The sequence below is a fragment of the Peromyscus californicus genome, unplaced genomic scaffold (assembly GCF_007827085.1).
Source record: "Peromyscus californicus insignis strain IS unplaced genomic scaffold, ASM782708v3 Scaffold_7__1_contigs__length_154581171, whole genome shotgun sequence".
Taxonomy (NCBI): Eukaryota; Metazoa; Chordata; class Mammalia; order Rodentia; family Cricetidae; genus Peromyscus; species Peromyscus californicus.
Window position 1 is genome coordinate 10,809,957 of NW_026294595.1, and position 22,592 is coordinate 10,832,548.

At 47.9% G+C, this 22,592-nt stretch overlaps 1 protein-coding gene across 5 annotated transcripts in view; it reads right to left on the minus strand.

Moving 5' to 3' along the window:
* Positions 1 to 3,101, minus strand: part of Tsc1 (TSC complex subunit 1) — a 52,517-nt gene extending 49,416 nt beyond the window's left edge. For 2 of the 5 annotated variants that reach the window (XM_052722900.1, XM_052722898.1), the window contains exon 1: positions 2,989 to 3,101. The gene's annotated coding sequence lies outside the window, so the exon portion shown is untranslated. The remainder of the gene's footprint in view (positions 1 to 2,988) is intronic. The other 3 variants (XM_052722902.1, XM_052722901.1, XM_052722899.1) reach the window with 2 other exon arrangements.
* Positions 3,102 to 22,592: the final 19,491 nt, after the last annotated feature.

Sequence of the window (22,592 nt, forward strand, 5' to 3'; positions counted from 1 at the left end):
CCAAAAGAGGGGGGACTAGAAGAAACTGAAACTGACAAGGTCCTGAGGTCACATATCTTTTATATATATACGTAAATATGTGTGTCTTTTTATTCTTTCTCATTAAAATTGACATTAAATTACTCATTTTTTAGCAACTGCAGGCTTAAGAAGAGAAAAAAATAATCTCAAATTACTTTACAGGAAATCTCAGTGCAATTTAAATGCATATGCACACCAAAAAAAAAAAAAATGAGCAGGCACACAAAACTCTATTATATAGTTACCAACTGATGATCTGAGGTTTTAAAACACACATGAGCAAAACAACAACAACAACAAAAACCCTCAACTATTTCATATACTTTTCTTTCATGCCTGTAGTTACTTATTTGACAAATAAGACTTGTCTTTAAAAGGGAGATTTATAAGAGAAAATACAAGGAATCACTTTTTAAAGGATAAACAAGCTCATCCTCACAGCTGGCCCAAGAGTCACTCATTTTCTTTGTCATTATAGAACTGTTAACATTGAGTAAAGATCAATTAACATTGGTCAGAATGTTCACTAAATCTCAGGAAGACATTAAGTCACAGAAATCTGGCATTCAAGGATATCTAGTCAGTTCTGGGAGAAGCTAATGTTAGCTCAGTATGGCACTGGAATTCAAAAACAAACATACCTGCAGCCTCAAAAACTCTGAAAGAAGACAGAACTTACAGATCAAGCTACCTGTGTGAAAAGCTCAAAATTCACCCACAACTTCACAAATAGGCTAGAAGATAGTTTAAGAAAGGCCTCTGCAATAAATCATAAACTGAAAAAAGCAAATAGTCAAAATGATACTTGAAGACCATGATCACCTACCTCTGTGGTACACAGAAGCAGGCTTCTTCCCAAATAAATAAATAAACAAACAAACATGGACAGGGTACCTACCCTCAAGGACAGAATACATAGGTATACCTACTACAGGGCCAGATGTCTGGGTGCACAGAGGTTCAGAACTAGTTTGGGATTCCCTTGCTTCTGGTAATTCTGTTCCCCTGTAAACATTACATATTAGATCTTCCCTGCTCAGACTGTTGGGTTTTATCTCGCAAAGTAACCCAAGTCTGCACAGAAAGCTTCACATCACAGCAGCAGGACCAGACAACTCTGCTCTTAACCCAGCTGAGGCACAAGACTGCACACACTTCAGCTTAATGAAAACATGCAAGAAAGCTGGCAGCCTGCTTCCTTCTAACTAGGAATTTAGGGACATACCAAGTGTTCGTGACACCAAGAAATGCATGAAGCAAAGAAAGCTTACATCATCTGCCCTTCTAGACCCATGATGTAAGGGTGATTTTAGAGAAGATATTAACTTTAGTAAGAAGGTAGTTTCTGTTTACATCCTCTATAAATACCCCTACATTTACACCAGGTGGTTAGAGAAGTCTGAGGAGCCTCGTTTGCCTGATGTATGACTGTTAAAGGGACATTTCTTTACAAAACCCTAAATCGCTTTTCCTATTTGCATATCCCAAGTTTATTCAAGGATGCTCAACTTAAGAATCACAGGTGGGATGCTCAGTAAATCAAAGGCTCCCAGAAGATTAGGCTCTGTGATGCTTCCTGGAATTTACCGCTGCACTTTCCCAGCCTGTTTGAATGCAGATGACTCCAACTTGATCATAAAGTTATAAATCAAAGTATCTCGGAAGAGCATTAGTCTATTTTAGTACTTTCACAGCTTACTCTATGTAAAATGAAGTGTTGATTCTATACTTTTTTTAAGCATGGGTTTGTTTTGTTTTGTTTTTTCAGTGAATGCCATCGGCTTTATAGAAAAATACAAAATACTGTGTAATCTAATTTGGGCTAACAAATTCTAGCTGTTGTAAGAAACAAAAGCATAAGACATACAAGCCAAAACGCACCCTTGCTTAAAATCACACACACACACACACACACACACACACACACACACACACACACACACTCCTTGGCCAAATGATTAACTAAATCACTTAATAATAGGCCAGCTTTAATCAAACAACAGGCAAATGGAACCAGTTGGACCTCAGTTCCAGTGCTGTCTCAGATTAGGGGGGTGTGACCTTGGACAAACTACCCCAATCCTTCCAGGCCTCAGTTTCTTCATCTAGGAAGACTGCAGATTGCTTCTCCTTTGTCCAGCTGCAAAAAGAGGACGGCTGCGAAGCCCTTCCAGTAGTGCCAGGGCACACAGGCAGTCCCTATGCCCGAAAACGTTCGCTGGGTACCGATGACCGCCCCCCCGCCCCCACGTCTCTTCCATCCCAAATCCAAAACGCACGAGGCCGAACTCTTTTAACCCACAACACAAAGAAAGTGCTTGGATTCCACAGAGGTGTCTGGGACGGCAGGCTGCGGGCCCTCCAGTTCCTCCAATGAATGAATGAGCGTCTAGCAGTGGCTGGGCAAGTAACTGTGTCTAACGAGCACCTCTGCCGACTTGAAGGTAACTGTCTTCCAGCATCAATTAAATACCCACAAGCACACCCGGAGCCAAGCACTCGGGCCGTGCACACTCTCACCGAGAGAGCGGGCGCTGGGCGGCCTTCATTCATTCTCCACCCCCAGCCCCGGCGACCGCTGTCGAGTCCCGGGCCGCGGCGGCCCCACCCCCAGGTCTCCCTGCTCGGCCCGGGGTCTCTGACTTGCGCCGCGCACCCCCGCGGGAGCTTGTCACCGTAACAAGCGAGGGGGGCGGGCGAGCGGGCCCACCACAGGCCCGAAGCTGCAGCCATCTGTCCCTTCGGACGGCCCAGGCCCGCCTCGGCTCCCCGGGGCCCCGCCAGCCCCAGCCGAGCCCCGCCGGAGCCAGCGCGCGAGGAAGGCGAGGGAGACGCTCCCTGAACCCCCTTCCCCGGACCCCCGACTCGGTCAACGGGCCCCGCAGCGCCCCTCAGCCTGAGGTCACGCTGCCAGGGCTGCCCCGAAAAGCCCTCAAGGAAAAGAGGGGGAAACATCCCCGTACTCACCCACCGTCTCCTCCCCCTCAGCTGTTTACCTCACAGTCCCTCCAGCCTACAGGGCGCCGCCATCTTGGACGCACAGCACCTCCCCCTGGCGTGAAGCGTCCCCAAACGGCGGAAGCCTCCGCTATGAAAAAGAGTCCCTATCCGGATCCCTCCTACGCTCCGAGCTTAATGCCAGACGACTGAATTCATCAGCATCTCCAGATGGGACAAGATATTCCACTTGTGACGATACAAGCTGGCTTGGAAAAATAACACCGAAAGCTACTTCTAATGTGGGGGCGGGGACGGCGGAAGGATCGCGACGGTGAGGCCCCACTGAGAGATCTTGTGACTCTGAAGGAGGCCGAAAGAAGGGCCGGCGCGGAGGGCGGAGCCACACGAGCAACCGAGGGGTGGGGCGGGGAGGGGCGGCCACGTGACGGTGACAGGCAGCGCACACTCGGGTGCAAGCATAGGCACAAACAAGCGGGCCGGCTAGGTGCAGTGAGGGCGCCGGCCCATCTGAGACAGGTGCCTCTACCTTTGGCACACCTGCCACCTTTGGGGTCTCCCAGTGTGCGTTCCTATTTCCCCAGGAGCCGCTGGGGTCGACGTGGATGGACGGCCTGTCAATCCCAGCAAAATCGAGGGGCAGCCTGCTTTTTTCCTTTGCAGAAGTGAATCTGTGGAGTGGCTTCACACCTAGTGACTTGTAGAGGCCAGCTCTAGTCAGAGGAGGCAGTTGTGAAGTCGATATAACCTTGATTTACTTGCACGCTGTGACATGTTGTCAAGTCTTTTCAAGCCTCCGTTTCTTCCTCTGACGTGGAGAGTTAAGGAAGCAAAGAGATCCAGCGTGTGAAGTACTTAACTGGGTCTCTTGCCTAATGAGTGCTCACTGGCACGGTATAATAAACAAAAGAGGGAGAAGAAGCCTAGCTGTAGTGAAAAGCTTTTTAGAGGAATATCAGAATGTATTTAATTTTTTATTTGCTTTTGTTTACATTGTTTTTATCATATTTATTTTTTTAGATTTCTTTATTGTTTTTTGAGACAGGGTTTCTCTGTGTAGCCCTGGCCATCCTGGAACTCAATCTATAGAGCAGACTGGCCTCGAACTCAGAGACTGGACTATCTCTGCCTGAGATTAAAGATGTGGGCCAGCACAGCCCCCTATTATTTTTTGTTTGTTTGGTTGGTTTGTTTTTCTTGTTATTGTATTTAAACTTACATAATGCGCACAGTGAAAGATGACAGGCAGGAGCTGGAGAGACTGCCCTGCGGTTAAGAGCATTTCCTGTTCTTATAGAGGACCAGGGCTAGGTTCCCAGAACACACATCGCAGCTCACAACCGCTTGTAACTCCAGTTCCAAGGGTCCCATGCCCTCTTCTGGCTTCCTTGGGAACCAGGCATGCACACCTGAACATACATACATGAAAGCTCTCATTCATATACTTAAGATGATGATAGGAGGGGGAGGGGGGGGAGAGGAGGAGGAGGGGTGAAAGGCATCCAAATCGAAATAGAAATGAAACTCAAAGTAGTTAAATGTGTAGAAATGAGCAACAACAACAACAAAAAGTATCGCAAGACTCGGTAGCACTACGGAAGTTTTCTTTACTCTGAGACAGAGTGTCAGGCTATGCAGCCCGGGCTAGTTTTGAACTAGAGATACTCTTGATTCAGCCCTCTAAACTACTTGGGTGACAGAAGTACACCACTGTCCTGTTAGCTTTCTGTGGCTGTGATTAAGACCGTGACCAAAAGCAGCTTGTGAAGGAAAGAGTTTACTTCATATTACAGCATACAGTCCGTCATGGAGAGAAGTCATGGCAGGAACTCCTGACAGGACCCTGGAGGAACAGTGCCCACTGGCTTGCTCTTACGGCTCCCTCAGCTTGGTATGTTATACAATCCAGGACCACTTGCTCAGGCAAGACACGACCCACAGTAAGATGAGCCCTCCAACATCAATTACAGGCCAACCTGATGGAGGCGTTTTCTCAATTTCGATGACCTCTTCCCAGATGATCCCAGTTTATGTCAAGTTGACATAAAAACTAGCCAGCACAACTGCTTACTCTCAGGTTGGATTTTACATAATTGTGAACTAGACTATAACGTTCCAGACACAGCACCAGAGAAACATGACCCTGGCAGCAAGAAAATGCTCGGTGAGTTGTGGGAATAAGTTTGGAGACTTACTGGGTCCCAATTCAAGACAGTCTGGGAGAAGAGAATGGGTGTATTAGTAGCCACACAGTGAGTGGGGGCTGTCGGGATGTTGGAGCCCTAAATGGGCTTTGCTAGGGCTAATGTTAGATGCCTGGTAGGGGTCCTCTGTGATGATCAGAAAAAAATGCATTCTTTCTAGGCCCCTGGCTGCGTGAGCAGAGTCCAGACTAGATTTCTCCTTTCTCGTTTACCTCCATCTCTCCCGGAGTTCTTTGAGCAGTCAACAGCCTTTATTACATGACGTCTGGGGTCACTGGGCTTCTTAGGAAGGCAGGAATGACGCCAGGGATGTCACTAGTCTCTACTGTCATAGAGGCAGGTGGAAGAAGTTCTAGCTACCAGCCAGACTTCCACTGTTACACTAAGCGGGCAAGCCTTAGTCTCCACCCACACAGCAAAGGGTGGAGGACTGATCCTGAGGGAGTGAGGGCAGATCCAGTAAGATGTTAAAATGCAGCAAGTGCATGCAGAGCCTCATTCGGTTTTTGTCAGGCTTGTCCATCCTGTGCTCACTGTGGGCAGAGCGTCCATCAGTCCTCAGATCTGCTCCACCAAATGCTAGATTCTTCAGCTACCCAAGCACAGGCCTCTGGGGAAGGTTCAGCGAAAGAGGGGAGGGGAGAGCTTGTAATTCTCTGTTTCACTGGTCCATAAGCTACTTCAGCAAAGTGGATTCTTGCCTCACAACCAGTGTGAGGCTTCAAGTATGCTCAGAGATTTCTAAGACCACCAGTGACTGGGAGACTTGCAGTGACTAAGGAGTGGGGTGGGGGAACCAGAAGGCCCCCCTCCCTGCCCTGCTTCCCTCAGCTTGCTGACCTCATGGGGCTGGAATGTTCTCCTAGGAAGAGGGGAGCAGTGAAGCACTGAATCCAGGATGCAGGCTCTCAAGAGAGGCTGTAGCCACATTGTTACTGTTTATCCAGTGTCTCGAAGAAGAATGGTAATTGTTACCAGGATTTGGACCACAGGGACTGCTGAGGGGAGGCCAAGAAGACAGGCAGAGATTGACAGCCTGGCCAGGAGATGGTTTACCAATCCCGGCTTTCCTAGATTGATTTTTATTACTGAAAAGCTGTTCATCAGACCATCTCTTTCCACACAGCACCCTAGAGCCTGCCTGTGGCAGGGGCTACCTAACCGTGCCCTGTGTGGGCAGATGGTGCTGATTTGGTGCCTAGGGCAGGCAGGCATCCATCTGTCACCTTGGTCTGAGCAGCATCTCTCCTCTCTTCGGGGGAGGTGAATTGCCCTTCCTCCTCTCTGCTTGTCCTGGTGACGCTGGCCATCACAGTGCATCCAGCCCTCCAAACACGATCAGGCCTCACTCACCAATGAAAGATCCTAGCATCTAGCTAAACTGATTGGCCCCTGGTTGAACATGTGACTGGAGCTCTTGTATGGAACTATTCTGCCAGCACAGCTGCCTTCTTTGTATGACCAGCTGTGCCTGCTTGTAAAAGACCACTCCACAGGGGCTGTGGACTTGGCATTCCTTCACAGGAGTGAGCAGAGAGGACCACTGAAGCCTCACCTGAGTATCTAGCCACTCTGTCCAGCCAGTTGGATGCAATTTACTCCAATTGCACATGGCTTGGGATCTCAGAGAAGGGTTAGAAAATGGAAGTGGGGACAACAATGGGAAAGGGGCTCCATCTACACAGGCATGGACGAGCCATCTTCCATGCTGGGTACAGACCTTCCATGATGGCTATTTTAGGGTTACCCACGCTTCTGCTTGTAACCCCTCACCCGTGCTCTTGTAAGCCTAGTAAATTCCTTGGTTCACTATGGTGAACTTCCAGTGGAGCCTGACTTTGGTTTGTGGTTGAGACTTTAGAAGGAGGGGTTAGGAAACATTGCTTACTCTCCCTCTCCCACCCCAAGGAGAAGATTCTCGTGAAGGAGTCTAACCAATAAAACTGCTTCCCTGGGGCTTTAAATACAGGGATGCTAAGGCATATTTTTCTCTTCTGTGTTGACGAAACCAGGACAAGGAGGCTGTGGCCTCTTGCTTTCTCTGTAGCATGTAGCAAGCTATCCAAGAATTCTGGCCTAAAAGATTCATCAAGGGCAAGGAGATCATTTTTGCCATGTAAGCATGAGAGTTTGCGTTCAACCCCAAAACCCACCTGAAAAAGCCAGGCATGGTGTTACAGCCTTGTGATCTCATCCCTTGGGAGGTGGAAGAGGGCTGGAGAGAAAGGCAACAAGGCCTGGTCCCTGTGGAGTTGGAGCCAGCCATAGTGCCTCGGCATCCTGGACAGCAGAGAGGAAGCCACCAAGAGTCTGGCTGGAGAGGACAACAGCCCTGAACCAAGAGCACAGATTTAGTGACAAGAGACCTGAAGTCCCACAGAGGAAGAACAGCTGTAGGACACAGGCCACTGACCATGAGGCATGGCTGTGTCTCCTGCGTAAGTGTGGATAATACAAATGTGTTTTTTCAGTCTGTTATTTTTATGACACTGGCTTCTGACAAGCATCTCAGGCTTCCTGTGACCAGGAATGTTGTCTTTACCTGGATCACATTTCCAAGACTCAGACTCCAAGTTGATGGCTATGGGGAGGTCTTTTCAGGACCTCAATGATAGTACAAGAGAAGGGCTCTTCTGAGCTTGCCCGCTCTGCCCATTCCACTTCTGTTTCTTCAGTCCAGCTCTGTACTCATGGAGAATGTGGTATGGGTCCATCTTCCACCGAATTTATCTGTTCTCCTGTTACTGGTCAGTGGGGCAACACCCTTTAAACATCTCAGCTCAAAGCAAAAACCTGGGGCAGGACTGGTGTAGTCAGACATTTCTCTCCTGCCCACCTGTCCCCAAATACCTGGCAGCCACTTCCCAAATAATTGACTCAGAAGCTTAATATAAATTATAAATGCTCAGGCTTATTACTAACTAGCTCTTACATTTTAAGTTAACCCATATTCCTTATTTACGCTCTTTACCTTTATTAGCAAGACACGTTCATCTCCTGCTCCCTGTGCCTATCTGGAGACTCCAGACTATGCCCTTCTCTTTCCCAGCATTCTCAATTTGGCTTTCCTGCTTAACTGTGGAGGCCCACAGAGGTTTCCTAGTGAGATCTGAGCTTGCTTTACCCAGCAGGGCTACATTAGAAGATGGCTTGACCACATGTGTGGTTCCAGGTGATTGGAAAGGTCTGCACTTGGCTGAGCTAGGGGGAGGTCTTTTGCCCCACTCCTTGGCATTCCTATAAAAAGCCCTTTAGAAGAGACAGAAGGGGGCTGGAGAGATGACTCAGAGGTTAAGAGCACTGCTTGTTCTTCCAGAGGTCCTGAGTTCAATTCCCAGCAACCACATGGTGGCTCACTACCATCTGTAATGAGATCTGTTGCCCTCTTCTGGTCTGTGGGTGTACATACACACAGAACACTGTATACATAATAAAATAAATAAATCTTAAAAAAAAAAAAAAAAAAAAGAGAGAGAGAGAGACAGAAGGGGCTGGTGGATGCTGATCTAGGCCCTCCCGAGGCTATCCTGTGTTTCTGTCTGTCTGTCTTCTTTCCCCTCTATTTTTCTATCTAAATATTTTTCATTCCTCTCTCCTCAAGAGTACCCTGGGGAAAAAGTGGGAGCGGGTCTCCTACACCTAACTTTATTCTGTTCAGCTAATGGCCAGTCAGCTTCTTTATTAAACTAATCACAGCAACAAATCTTCACAGTGTACAAAAGGATTATTTCCACAGTAGGCTGGTTAAAAGTGTTGACTGCCCCTGCAGAGAGCAGGTTACCAGCACCTATGCTGGGCGACTCACAACTCCCTGTAACTCCAGGGGATCCAACACCCTCTTCTATCATCCTTGGACACTTACACTCACACACACACACACACACACACACACACACACACACACACACACACACACATCTTTTTTGAGAAGCCTGTTTTGAGATAGTGTACTTTACCTTGTCTTAGTTACTTCTCTATTCTGTGGGAGAACACCATGCCCAACAGCAACTTGAGGAAGAAAAAGTTTATCTTACATCTCTTAGGTCACACTGTATCTGTGGTGGTTTGAAAGAAAATGGCCCCAAAAGGGAGCAGCACTATTAGGAGGTGTAGCGTTGTTGGAGGAAGTGTGTCACTGGGGGGGGGGGGGGGGGGGGGCTTTGAGGTCTCCTATGTTCAAGCTATGCCCAGTGTGACAGTTCACCTCCTGTTGCCTGCAGATCAAGATGTAGAACTCTCAGCTCCTTCTCCAACAGTATACCTGCCTGCACACCACCATGTCCCACCATAACGATAGTGGACTAAACGTCTGAAACTGTAAGCCACCCCAATTAAATGTTTTCCTTTATAAGAGTTGCCATGTGGGGCTGGAGCGGTTAAAGGCTCAGCGGTTAAAGGCGTTGGCTGCTCTTCCAGAGGACCCGGGTTCAATTCCCAGCACCCAAATGGCAGCTCACAACTGTCTGTAACTCCAATTCCAGGGGATCTGACACCCTCATACAAATTCAAATGCAGGCAAAATGCCAATGAACATGAAGTAAAAAAATTAAAATTAAAAAAAAAAAAAGAGTTGCCATGATCTCAAGCCAGGCAGTGGTGGTGCATGCCCTTAATCCCAGCATTCAGGAGGCAGAGACAGGTAGATCTTTAAGTTCAACACCAACCTGGTCTACAGAGAAAGTTCCAGGACATCCAGGACTACATAGAGGAAATCCTGTCTCAAAGATAGATAGATAGATAGATAGATCAAATAAAGAAAAGAAACAATTACTCAATTACTTCGGGGGCTGCAGAGATGCTTCATGGTTAAGAGCACTTGCTCCTCTTGCGGAGGACCCAAGTTCGGTTTCCAGCACCCACATGACAGCTCACACCTACCTGTAATTCCAGCTCCAGGGAATCTGACACCCTCTTCTGAACTCCAAGAGTATCTGCACACACATATTCACATTCCCCAACACAGACAGATGCACATACATACACATAATTAAAAAATCTTTTAATTTTTATTATTAACTAACTAATTTATTTTTGGTTTTTAGAAACAGAGTTTCTCTACGTAGCTCTAACTGTTCTGGAACTCACTCTGTAGACTAGGCTGGCCTTGAGCTCAGAGATCCTCCTGCCTCTGCCTCCTGAGTGCTAGGACTAAAGGTGTGCACCACCACACTCAGCTAAAATATTTTTTTAAAGAATCAAGTACATTTTGTTTTGTTTTGTTTTGAGACAGGGTCTTACCATGTAGCCCTAGCACACCTGGAACTCAATATATAGACCAAGCTGGCCTGGAACTCATAGAGTTATGCCTGCCTTTTCCTCACAAGTGCTGATATGAAAGATGTGTGCCACCCCATTCAACTTAGAATCAACTTCTTTTTTTTTTTTTTTAATGTGGGTAGATGCTTTGCCTTCATGTATATCTGTGCACCCTATGCATTCTTGGTGCCCATGGAGGCCAGGAGAGGGTATAGGATCCTCTGGAACTGGAATTATAAACAGTTGTGAGCTACCATGTAGGTGTTGGGAATTGAACGCAGATCCTCTGCAAAAGCAACCAGTGCTCTACCCACTGAGCCATCTCTCCAACCTCAAATCGTGTGTGTGTGTGTGTGTGTGTGTGTGTGTGTGTGTGTGTGTGTGACAGGTTCTTTCTCTATAACCCTGGCTGTCCTGGAACTCACTCTGTAGACCAGGCTGGCCTCAGACTCACAGAGTTTCACCTGCCTCTGCCTTCACAGTACTGGAGGAAAAGGTGTGCGCCACCATGCCTGGCTTCTCAAATCTACTTTTTAAAAGAAGGAATATATGGAGAAAAGGTTTATATTTGCTCAGCTATTCCTTCCCCATCCTAGCATCCTTCATTATTTAAAGAAGATCTAATTTTCCATCTATACCATTGCCCTCTCTCCACCGCTGAGCTGATCCCAATCCCTCATTAAGATTCTAAACATAATTGTTTGTTGACTGACTGATCCTAAAGCACCCTAGAGAGGAGAGAGAGAGAGAGAGAGAGAGAGAGAGAGAGAGAGAGAGAGAATTGGCCCACACCATTACGGAGTCTGGCAAGTCCAAACTCTGCAGGGAGTGTTTGCAGGTTGGCAAACAGAAAAAAAAAAAAAAAAAAAAAAAAAAAGTGTTGCAGGTCAAGTCCAAAGGCCAACTATAGCGAAAATTACTCCAGCTTGATGGAGGTGAGTCTGTTCTATTCAGCCTTGCCCCAATTTGCCACCCTTTGTGGTGGGAATTATTCTTTGCCCAGAATCCACTGTTGTAAATGCCAATCTTTTCAAAGTGCTCTCATAGAAACATCCAGAATAATGCTGAATCGCACTTGGTCTTTCAGTAGTAGGAGAGAGAGAGAGCCTCATGAACCTCACAGACCAGAGTCAGAGACAGGCACGTTCACCCTGCAGCAGGTGTTGCAGTAGACTTAAGGGCACTGTATAGCACACACACCCAGCAACTCTCTTGCTCATGGCCACATTTCAAACATGGAGAACAGCAGTTAGGTGGAGAAAACAGAAGCCTGTTAGGAACAGTCCAGGGAGAGCAAGAACACACGTGTGTAGGGAAAGACAGGGACAAGAATGCCGGACAGTTGGGAAGCTGCTGGCTAACTAAGCTGGGCCAGGAGGTACAGGAGGCAAGCCACAGATGACATGAACCAAGAACCCATGCCGTTCTGAGGTTTTGCATGTGTACATGTAGCCTTCAGAGGAATCCTATCCAGAAGGTATAACTTTATAAGAAACTGAGTCACAGAGGTTTGTCTTAGTTACCAGTTAGTGGGCCTCCATAGAGACCACTGGAGATGTGAGCAGGCCAGGTCCTGAGGAGCCCAGCATGTGATGGCATTTGACCTTGATGTCTGCTGGAGTGTGGAGGGTGGATAGAGGAGTCAGGACCATTTCAGACTGGATGGGTGAGCTCCAGGTTCAGTGAAAGACTGTTAAACGAACAAATGAAACTAATGAGGAGATTGATAGAGGAAGATATTTGAAGTCAACCTCTGGCCTCCACATGGGCATGGATGGGCTAGTGCGTGCTCATGCATACCCCCGCTCCACACACACACACTGTGTGTGGGTGTGTGGGGTGTGTGTGGTGGGGGGCGGGTGGGTGGGTGTGGGTCTGAATTCTAACAGAGCCACTGTAGAGGAAAATCTTTGAAAGAAAACAAAACAAAACAAAACAAAAACAAAACAAAAAACAGAAAGAAAGAGCCAGATGGATTGGCACACACCTTTAACCCCAGCACTCAAAAAGCAGAGGCAGGCAGATCTCTGTGAGTTCAAGGCCAGCCTGGTCTACAGAGTGAGTTCCAGGACAGCCAGGGCTACACAGAGAAACCCTGTCTTGAAAAAACGAAAAGGGGAAGAAAGAAAGAGAGAATGAGAGAGAAAGAAAGCCAGTGAGAGAAAGAGGGAGAGAGAGAGAGAGAAAGTGAGAGAGAGAAAGAGAAAGAGAGAGAAAGAAAAGCAAGCAAGCAAGCCTTTGGCAAACTGGGATAGTGAGCATGAAGGCTGGCTAGGACAGCTTTAGGAGATGTCCATCTTTTGTGTACTTATGTGATGAATAAATATTCCTATTTTTAGGAGAAATATATTCAAATGTGGGTGAAGTGTCCCGGTGTCTGTATTTTCAAACTATTCTATCAGAACTACACATGTCACATAAACTCCTGTGTGCATCTACAGAGGAAAAGGCACATTTGGCAAACACTGTGGCCTAATGTAGAAGGCAGATATGGGGTGTTCATGAGATATGGCTGATTTGCTTTTCTGTTTGATTTTTTATATAATAAAAACCTGAAAAGGTATTTAAAGATAGAACCACACTCATGCTTCTGAGGAACTCTGGCCAACTCCAGTTTGAGAGAAAGCTCTCTAATGGCAGCCCCTCCTCGCAAAAAGAGATGCAAATTGGGTGCAAATCCTGGCTTCCATGTTGATGCCACCCCTTTCTCCGCCTTCCAGTCCTTTCCCAGCTCTGATCTACATGGAAGTGGAGCCAGGGGGCAGGTGGGGAGAGAGGGGACTTTTCGAATGAGTTTGTATTTTTAGTAACCTGTAAAGGGCTGTCACGGACCCAAGATCTTATTCGCTTCTTTGAGACTTTGCTCCCTCCACTTGCAGTGAAAGTTCCCTTCTTCTCCCAACTAGTTAGATATGGGGGAACCCACTCACAGTCTCAGCAATTTTTTCTGTCTGAAACTACCCAGGCACTGAGAATATCACGTGGGCTTGATGGATGCACTGGACTTACCTCCCTAGGGCTGGTTAAAGAACACACACACACACACACACACACACACACACACACACACACACTTGGCTTACTGGGAAAACCACAGATATTCATGTGTCACACACTTACTGATCTGTGCTGTCCATCGTGATGGCATCTTAACAGTGAGTGGGGCTGTGCACTAGTGAGTGAGGCAGACTACTCCTGATTAGGCCAGTGTGGCCTTGACCATGGTGCCAGCATGCCCAGGGACTGGTACTTGGATCCCCATTATAGAATTCTATTGACTTTATTCCCAGTGATCCCAAAATGCTCCCTAAGACCAAAGAAAAGAGTTCCACCAAGCCCTCTACACCTCTTGGCCACTGTCTAGGACATTCACTTTCTCCTCCCCCTCCCATAGCCTCAGGGTGGAATTTCTAGCAGTCTGTGGGCCAATACAAAGGCGGAAGTCACTGGAGTTTATAGAGCAGTAACCAAATGCCAGGTGTTTCATTAATGATCAACCTGCCAGGTAAATCACACAGGCTGCCTGATGGGACAAGGCTGACACTCTACTCTGTCCTCCTCCCCACCCCAGCCACCAAGGCTGCCCTTGACCATCCCGTTCAAGAGAAAAAGGGGCAGAGTGGGTATGTAGTGAGCAGCAGGTTAAGTGTCTAAAAGCTGACTACAGTTTAACATTTTCCCGATGACACCCATACAAGCATCTTCCAGGCTCATTTCACAGATGCAAAGCCTGAGCCCTGTCCACCATGTGCTCCTTGTGTAGGTCAACTCCAGCTGTGGTGTGTGGAGGTTGCCGGCCCTGCCGGTTACCGGTGGGCGTTTATATTTTGTAAATTGAGACATCAAGATTGGAGGCAATAAAACAAAGCCCTTCAGAAAGGAGTTGAGAAGGCAGGGTCAGGGGATGGGGTGGGGGGTGTCTCTCTGTCCTGGCTGTTTCTTAGGAGCCAAGTGTATTACTTTTCTCAGTACTGTGACAGAACCCCTGACGAAGTCTCCTGGAGACATGCAGGCTTGACTTGGGCTCCAAGTCTGAGGATACAGTTTATCACGGCAGGGAAGGTGTGGCAGCAGGTGCTGGAGGGGGCTGGTCACAGATGCTGGTCACACTGCATCAGGAGTCAGGAAGAAGAGTGATGGACACTGGCGCTTGGCTCAGTTCCTCGTCTGTACTCAGTCCAGGACCCCAGCCTGTGGAATGGCACCCCTCATATTCAGGGTGGGTCTTCCCCACTCGGTTAACCCAGGCTGGACACTCCCTTACAGATAGGTCCAGAGGTTGTCTCCTAGCTAATTCTAGATCCTGTCATGTTGACAAAATTAACCTTCACAGTAAGTAACCCAGCAGGTCTTTCTCTGGGCCTCAGCTGCTCTTCCTGCCCACCATGTCCAGTAGACCAGGGGTTCACCTTAGGTCTCTCTCAGGATGACGCCTCATGTTGGATTGTGGGGGGACTTTGAAGAGCTGTTTCTCCACCTTGGGAAGATTCTTCTAGCCACATGGCTACCCAAGCTAATGTCAGCAATGATGAGGTTGAATTGGAACCATTACACTAACGTGATGGGTAAAAGAGATGGAGAGAGAAGGAGTCGCAGGGGTGAATTTTAAATCCATGTTTCCGTCTGATCATATATTATTCTTGTGATTCAAACAGCGCCTCTAAATTATTTTTATATGGAGACTATTTTTGTTCAATGAAAAGGAAGAGAGAGTGCCACCGTGTGGCCATATAGTAAATTACTTCTCTAGGATCTAGAGTGCCCTTAGCATACAAGAGAGGCTCCAGCACCTGGGGGCTGCAGATCCTGGCAAAAAGCCACAGTCTCCTTGGTGGCTGAGTTCAAGTCTTCCTCTGCTCTGTCTGCTGCCGACTAATCTTGAACTTCAAGCAACCCATGTAAATGGGTGTTTTCTTGGCACCAAAATACATAGAGAAGATGAGCCCCAGATCAGCCAGCTCTCCAGAAGCCCCACAGAGGGCAAGGGCCAGCAGGTTCTTCCTTGGGTTCTTCCTCTTCTGCGTGTGTTTGTGTGGAGGCCAGAGGATCATGTTGAGTGTCTTCCTCTGTGGTTCTCTGTGTTTGAGACAGGGTCTCTCATTGGACCTGGAGCCCACTGAGTGGCTAATCTGGCTGGCCAACATGCCCTGGGACCTTACTGCCTCTGCTTGTCTAACACTGGGATCCAGGTGTGTGCCGCCATGCCTGGCATTTTACATGGGTGCTGGGAATCTGAACTCAGCTTGTGCAGCAAGCATTTACCCAGGAGCCATCTCCCAACCTCTCCATGTAGCACCTCTTCTTAAACTGTGAGCAAAATAATTGGTACCAGAAGTGGGGCCATTGCTGTGACTATCTGATCATGTGATTTTTAAGCCTTCTGAACTGGTCTGTGAAAGGATATGGAGTAATTTGGAGCTTTAAGTGATAGACACCTGAGAACACCTTGAGCTGAGCTTACTGGGCCGTTCTGATCAGAGTTTGGAAGATCAGCATGCCAAGAGAAATGCAAAGCATGTGGGCCTGGCCCATGAGGTTTCAGAGGTGAACAACGATTGTGCTGGAAGCCGCACTAGAGGCCATTTATGTTACATTCTGGCAAAGAACGTGGGTGCATTCTGCTTGTGTCTTGAAAGTTTGGTTGAGGTTGAATTCAAACCCAGTGGACTAAGTTGTTTGGGTGGAGAAAAATGTCAAGGTGGCATCGTGTTCAGGGGTGGCACCATGGCTGCCTACTGCTCTCAATTATCACTACAGAGAAAGAGAGCAAAAAGGTACCAAACCCTTGCAGTTTGGTGGGCAAAGGAGCATAAAGACGCCAGGCAAGTCAGAGACAAAGAAAGCAGTTGTTTTAAGATTAGTGCCTCTAAAGAGAGGACTTGGATCCAGTGAGCTAGCTCAGTGGTGTAAGTGCCTGTTACCAAGCTTGACAACCTGAGTTCCGTTTCCAGGACCTACATGGTGGAAGGAGAGAACGGACTCCCACAAGTCATCCTCTGACCTCTACACACGTGCCATGGCAGGTGCATATCCACAAAATCAACAAGCAAACAAATAAGTAAATAAATAAATGGAGACAGAGAGAGAGAGAGAGAGAGAGCCTTCTCTCTAACTTTATGTAGGTTCTGGGTATTGAACTCAGGTCATTAGGCTCATGTGTAAGAACCTTTCTTCACTGAGCCATCTCACCAGCCCCACACGTGTATGTCTGCACACACAGCACCACCATCACCACCACCACCACCACCACCACCACCACCACCACCACCACCATAAATAAAATAATAAATAAAAGAATTTTTAAAAGAGAAGCCTTCCCTGTCTCTTTTCTGGGATAATAGGTAAGACCCCACCTAACAAAAACTCCAATTTGTGAGAATACAAATTCATTTTAAAGGAGAGCACTGAGCCTGTCACCAAAAGGATCCTATGTTGAAAGCCAGCTGCCCGAGGAAGTGTTTTCCGAGGCTCACTTACAAGGTGGACAGAGGCCCCGGCAGCTTTGGCAGCAGGAGAGCAGACCGTATCCCAAGCTAGCAGTAGAATGTGGCAACGCCGTTCACATGGTGCTAATTTTGCAGATGTGCAAAATGCAAGAGTAATGGGGTCATGGGGGCTGCACCCAGGTTCTAGAAAGCCACTGAGGCCAGGGGGAAAGCATGCACGTCTCTCTGCTTCCCGATTGGGACAGTGACAGTGAGAGACTGCTGCATGCTGCTGCTGTCACTCCTTCCCCACCAGGAGCCAAAAACAAAACAACACCAACAAAAACCCATGTTCTTCTTTAAGTTGTCCTTGTCAAGTATTTTCCACAACAATGAGAAAAGTAACTAACCCCTCCAGTCAACAAAAGCTAATGAGAATCCTGACAGGATGGATCACTTCAGCACCTGCATCCAACCAGATCTGAAGCAGAACATTTTCAGTGCAATGAAATGGCTGTTTCATTATTGTCAAATTACCCAACATTAGGGCTGGAGATGTGGCCCAGCAGTTAGGAATACTTGTTGCCAGGTATGAGAAAGCTGGTCCTGACGGCATGGGTGCAGAAGAGCCAGCTCTGCCCCTCTCCTGAGGCAGGGCAATCCCAGCACCTGGATTGACCAAATCAGCTACTACCCAGATTCACATGCAGGGCTTTGAGGTGGCCCTCCCCAGCATCTACCCCTTTCATGACTCTCCAGAGCTTGTGAAGGGACTGTTCCTGAAGAACCATGGCCGTGGAATCTCCATGACTCCAGGCAACGTCAGGATATCCAGGAGGAGTTTTGGTGAGGGTCCAGTGCTGATGGTGTGCCAGAAGCCAAAGGCCTTGTATCAGACCAGCAACTCATTACAATGAACATTTGCAAGTCAAGTGGAGTGGACAAAAGGGTCTACTGGGCGACACATTGCAGCTCCCAAGGCCACGGGGATGAATGAAGAGGTGTTAGAGAGGTGGGAAAGATGGAGGAGCCAAGTGGGTTATTTGTTTATTTTGTTTTTAATTAATATTTTCTTAATTTTCTTTTGGGGGAGACTATACAGGGGGTGAGGGGCGGTTATGAAGGGACTGGGAAATGAGCAGGATTTGGGTACACGATTCCCAAAGAATCAATAAAAAAATTTATGTTAAATTTTTTTAAAAAACATTAAAAAAAGAACACTTGTTGCTCTTGCAGAGGCTCCAAGTTCAATTCCCAGCACCTAGGTGGTAGCTCAAAACCACCTGTAATTCTAGTTTCAAGAGACTTGATACTTTCTTCCAATTCCCACAGGTACCAGGCACACACAGGGTGAGCATACATACCTGCAGGCAAACCACACATACACATGTTAAATAAGTCAAAAAAAAAAAAAAAAAAAGTTTGTGTTGAGTTTCTGCAATTGGCGCCTGAAAACAGGTTGTTATCTGAAAGAGTTGTGACACTGTGAGAAACACCGACTCTAAGTTCTGAGTAAACGTTCTGGGCCTGCGGGTAAAGGTAAAGGTGGCTTTTACACCAGGGAGGCCCTCCTTGCCTGGGTTGCCTCTCTCCTCTCCAGGGTCCCATTTCTTCAGTCTATCAAACTATCACTTGAACTTGGCTGTGGTCAGTTCCCTGAGGTCCTGGCTTCTAGCTCTTTGTCTGACCTCTTCCTCTTTTTAGTCACTCTTCTCAGCCCAGCACCCATTTAGAGGCCACTTCATGGGGGCTGGAGAGATGACTCAGGGGTTAAGAGCACTGGCTGCTCTTCCAGGGGACCCAGGTTTGGTTCATAGCACCCGCATGGATGGTCACAACTTTTTTTTAATTCCAGTCCCCGGGGATCGGATGCCCTCTCCTGGCCTCTGCCAGTACTGCATGCACACAGTGCACAGCCATACATGTAGACAAAAACCCTTACACATAAAGTAATAAATAGGGGTCACTTCCTTCACTGAACCCCCAGAATCTGGGTCCATGTTCTGGAGCTCCATGCTCACATTGTATTCTTTTCATCTTTATATCACAGAGCTTGTCACTTGGAGTGACATGCTTTTTTTTTTTCAGATTTCTCCGCTCCATCTTGTGGGCCAGGAAAGACTTTGTGTGGCTCCTGTGTAAGACTTGCTGTGGTCTGAATGTGCTTCCAAGATTCATATTGGAACATGAGACCTACTGTGATGGCAGTGAGATGTGATCTCTTAGGAGGTGACTGGGCCAGGAGGCCTCAGCCTTCCTCATCAATGAATCAGTGCCCTTATGGATGGGACTGTGAGGGGCTGGAGAGTTAAGGGGTTAAGGGTGCTTGTTGCTTTTTCAGAGGACATGAGTTTAGTTCCCACTGCTCACATTGGGCAGCTCACAACTGCCTATAATTCCAGCCTCAGGTATCTGAGCCTCTCTTCTGGCCTCCATGGATGCTGCATGCACATGTGAATACTCAAACACAGCCACATTCATATGCGTAAATTAAAATAAAACCAAAATATTAAAAGGGACTTAGGACGCAAAAACATTCCTTTAATGCTTCTGTCATCTGTCCTGCACGGCCACAACCTTAAGACACTTTTACCCCTACCGCCCTGTGAAAGGACACAAGAGGCACTCACTAACAGACCTTAACCAAACACAGAGAAGGGAGGAGGAAGTAAGGAAACACCTCATTCAAGAAAAGACCTCTGGAGTAACTGTCCAAAAAAATGAATGAATAACCACGAGGATGCTAAAGGCATTTAGCCCTTGAGGGACAAAAGGAAGGCGTGGCCTCCGAGACTCACAGCTTAGAGAAGTGGTGTTGGCTTCGGAGGCCATCCAGGGTGGCTTGGTTCAGGGCTGTGTGGGCCTGTCATGCCAGATGGGGGTCCTGGTATGCAAGGAGCTGGTGGCCTGTCCACTGCTCTTCCAGGGAGGGGATCTTAGTTGTAGAGGAGCCTAAAAGAGACCTGGGCCTGGGGTCCTTTATGGGCATCAAGACCCTCCCCTACAGTGTGGCTTCAGAGCCACCGTAGAACTGGCTGTGCTGCACAGCAACCTGAGGCTAGAGATCAGCCAAACAACTGTGCAATCCGAAAGCAAAAGTTTTGGTAAGGTTATCAGGGGAAAGGGTGTGTGTGTGTGTGTGTGTGTGGTGTGAAACCATTAGAGATGTCAACAAAGGAGTAAGTGAATGAGTGTTTCGGCAGGAAGGATAGGCAAGTGCAAATGTATGTGACAGTAAGAGAGGACTGATCCATGTCAGGGAAGCTTTGGAAAATGTCCTAACTATGATCTGTTGAGTTTTCTGCAGAGTGACACAGTTTCCACTGGCTGCTGGCTGGCAACGTGTGCCATCTAAAGAATATTCAAGACGTTTTCCTAAATCTCTTTTCATGAGGAGAGATCGAGGGGCTGGATGCGGCTGTCTCCTGTCTGTGGCCAGCAGCTGGGACCTGTGACTCTAGTGTCACGTGCTTCCCTGGGGAGCTGTGGTGGCCTCTGGCTCTGGCTGCGCGGCTGGGCCTCCCAGCAGAAAGGCCTGATTGAAACATCCCTTTTCTCTACACTTCGAACCTTGGACTTGCAGTTTCAATCGGAGCTTCCTGTCACCACGTTTGTTTTCTTTATGAGGGAAATGTAATCTCTCCAGTCCGGGCTGCAAGCGCATGCAAATCAGCTAACAGTGCTGTTTTGTGGAGTTCTCTGTGTATGCAAAACCTCCCGGAATAAATCAGTCATCCCCAAATGGGAGGAGGCCCAGAGACAGAGCAGGAAAGAGAAAGTGGGGAGCAGGGAATAGGGCTAGGTTCAAATGGGGTGAAAGGTCCCAGGCTGGCCTGGGTACCCAGAGGCCCCCATTGGCCGCGATGTCTCCGTGTCTGCCACCAGATGGCAGCACACGCTGGCCTTCATACTCGGTATTCAATCAGTACTTGGATTTGGCCAGGCACGGGGTCCAGGGTCCCCAAACTCACTGCCATACTTTTCTGTTCTTCTACTCTGCCTGTCTGGCTGAGTCTGGGGGAAACTCCAATTTTGTTCTTTTTTTTTGTTTTTGTTTTTGTTTTTTCCAAATGAGCCCAGTGGGAGAAGGGACCTTGCTGGTTAAGTGTGACCTGTAGTGGCCCAGCAGCAGCAAGGGGGCCACTCTGATGTCCCAGCACAAACGTGTGATGCTGAACTTAAGACAGGAAAGGAGGAGGGAGAAAGGAGGAAAAGGAGAGAGAGAGAAGGAGGAGAGGAAGGAAAAGGGGTAAAGAAAAGGAGGAAGGATGTGGGAAGAAAAAAGGGGAAGACAGCGAAGGAAGAAAGGGAAAGAAAGGAACAAAACCTAAAGGAAGTGATGGCCCCCCCACACCCCCCCCCCACACACCCCCAAAGCCAGGGACTGTAAGTAAATGCTTTACGTTTTAAATTTTAATAAGTTAGCCACTCTTGTTCACTCAAATGCTACTCAAAGTTTCTGGAGAAATTTCCAGTGGCTTAGGAGCTCCTGTGAAGTTTTGATAAGCAAATACGGCTGCACTCGCGCGCCCTAGTCATTGGCTGACGCTGCAGCCGCCAGATTTTGACACAAATAATCAGATTGAAAATCAGGGAGGGGAACAGAAGAGGAAAAAAAAAACACACACAGAGAGAGACGAAAAGGAGAAGTGTCTTTGTGCAGAGACTCATAAAGTTGACAGAGCTGAGAGCAATCACTAGAACTGCGTGGAGGCTCCGGGCTCTCAGGATCCTCAGGCAGAAGTCAGAAAAGGGGCAGCCCCTCCTTGCAGGTGAGTGCTGCCAGACCTGTGGTGGCTGAGCTCCTCTGGAAAGTTCCTGTCTTGAGACCCCTAGGCGGAATGGCTGCTTCCCTTTACAGTTAGAGGAGGAATACAGTGGTAATCTCTCTTCTGGATGCACTGCTCATCACCGGGGAGAGAAGGAGGAAGGAGCTCGGGCTGGGCTGTGATGCCCCATGCTAGTGGGGGAATCATGCCTTCCTTCCTTCTGGGAATTCTGTGAAACTTCACCCTGATACTCCTCTCTCTCTCTCTCTCTCTCTCTCTCTCTCTCTCTCTCTCTCTCTCTCTCTCTCACACACACACACACACACACACACACACACACACACACACACACACACACAGAGCTCCTCTAGGGCTGTGGGCAGTATGCAGCACAACCAGAGATGCCCAAGTTGGTGTCTCCCTGCAGGTAGAGCTGCCCTGTACCAGGAACTCAGAGGGATTTGTAGCCCGCCCTCCTGGAACCACTGAGGAGTCAGAGACCCTCTCTTTAGGAAGCTACTGAAGGAAGGTGTGGAGATGAGCCTGCCCCAGCCTCTAGGAACAACAGGATTGTAGGTGGGAGGCACTATCAGGGGTTCTTGGCTCTCTTTGAGTATCCAAAGCTCTTCCTTCTTCTTTTTAGAGGAAAAGGCAAGTTTGAATTCTTGGGCTTCTTAGCAAAAAGGGTTCGTTGCAGAGATGCCCCACAGATGCTATTTGTCTGTGGCTGGGTCTTGAGAAAGCCAGCATCTTTATGAGACCACTAGGGGAAATTCAAGTCACCTCTGGCTGTGGGTATGGCAGCCACCTGGTGCTTTTGGAGCTGTGCCTGTCCACCTGTGTTCTTCCAAGAAGCCCTGCAAAGTGGTGACTGGCTCATCCTCTGTCAGGAGAGGTGTAGCATTTCAGTTTAGGGGTCAACATGCAGAAAGTTCTTTGGGGGAGTCAGGCAGTTCTGC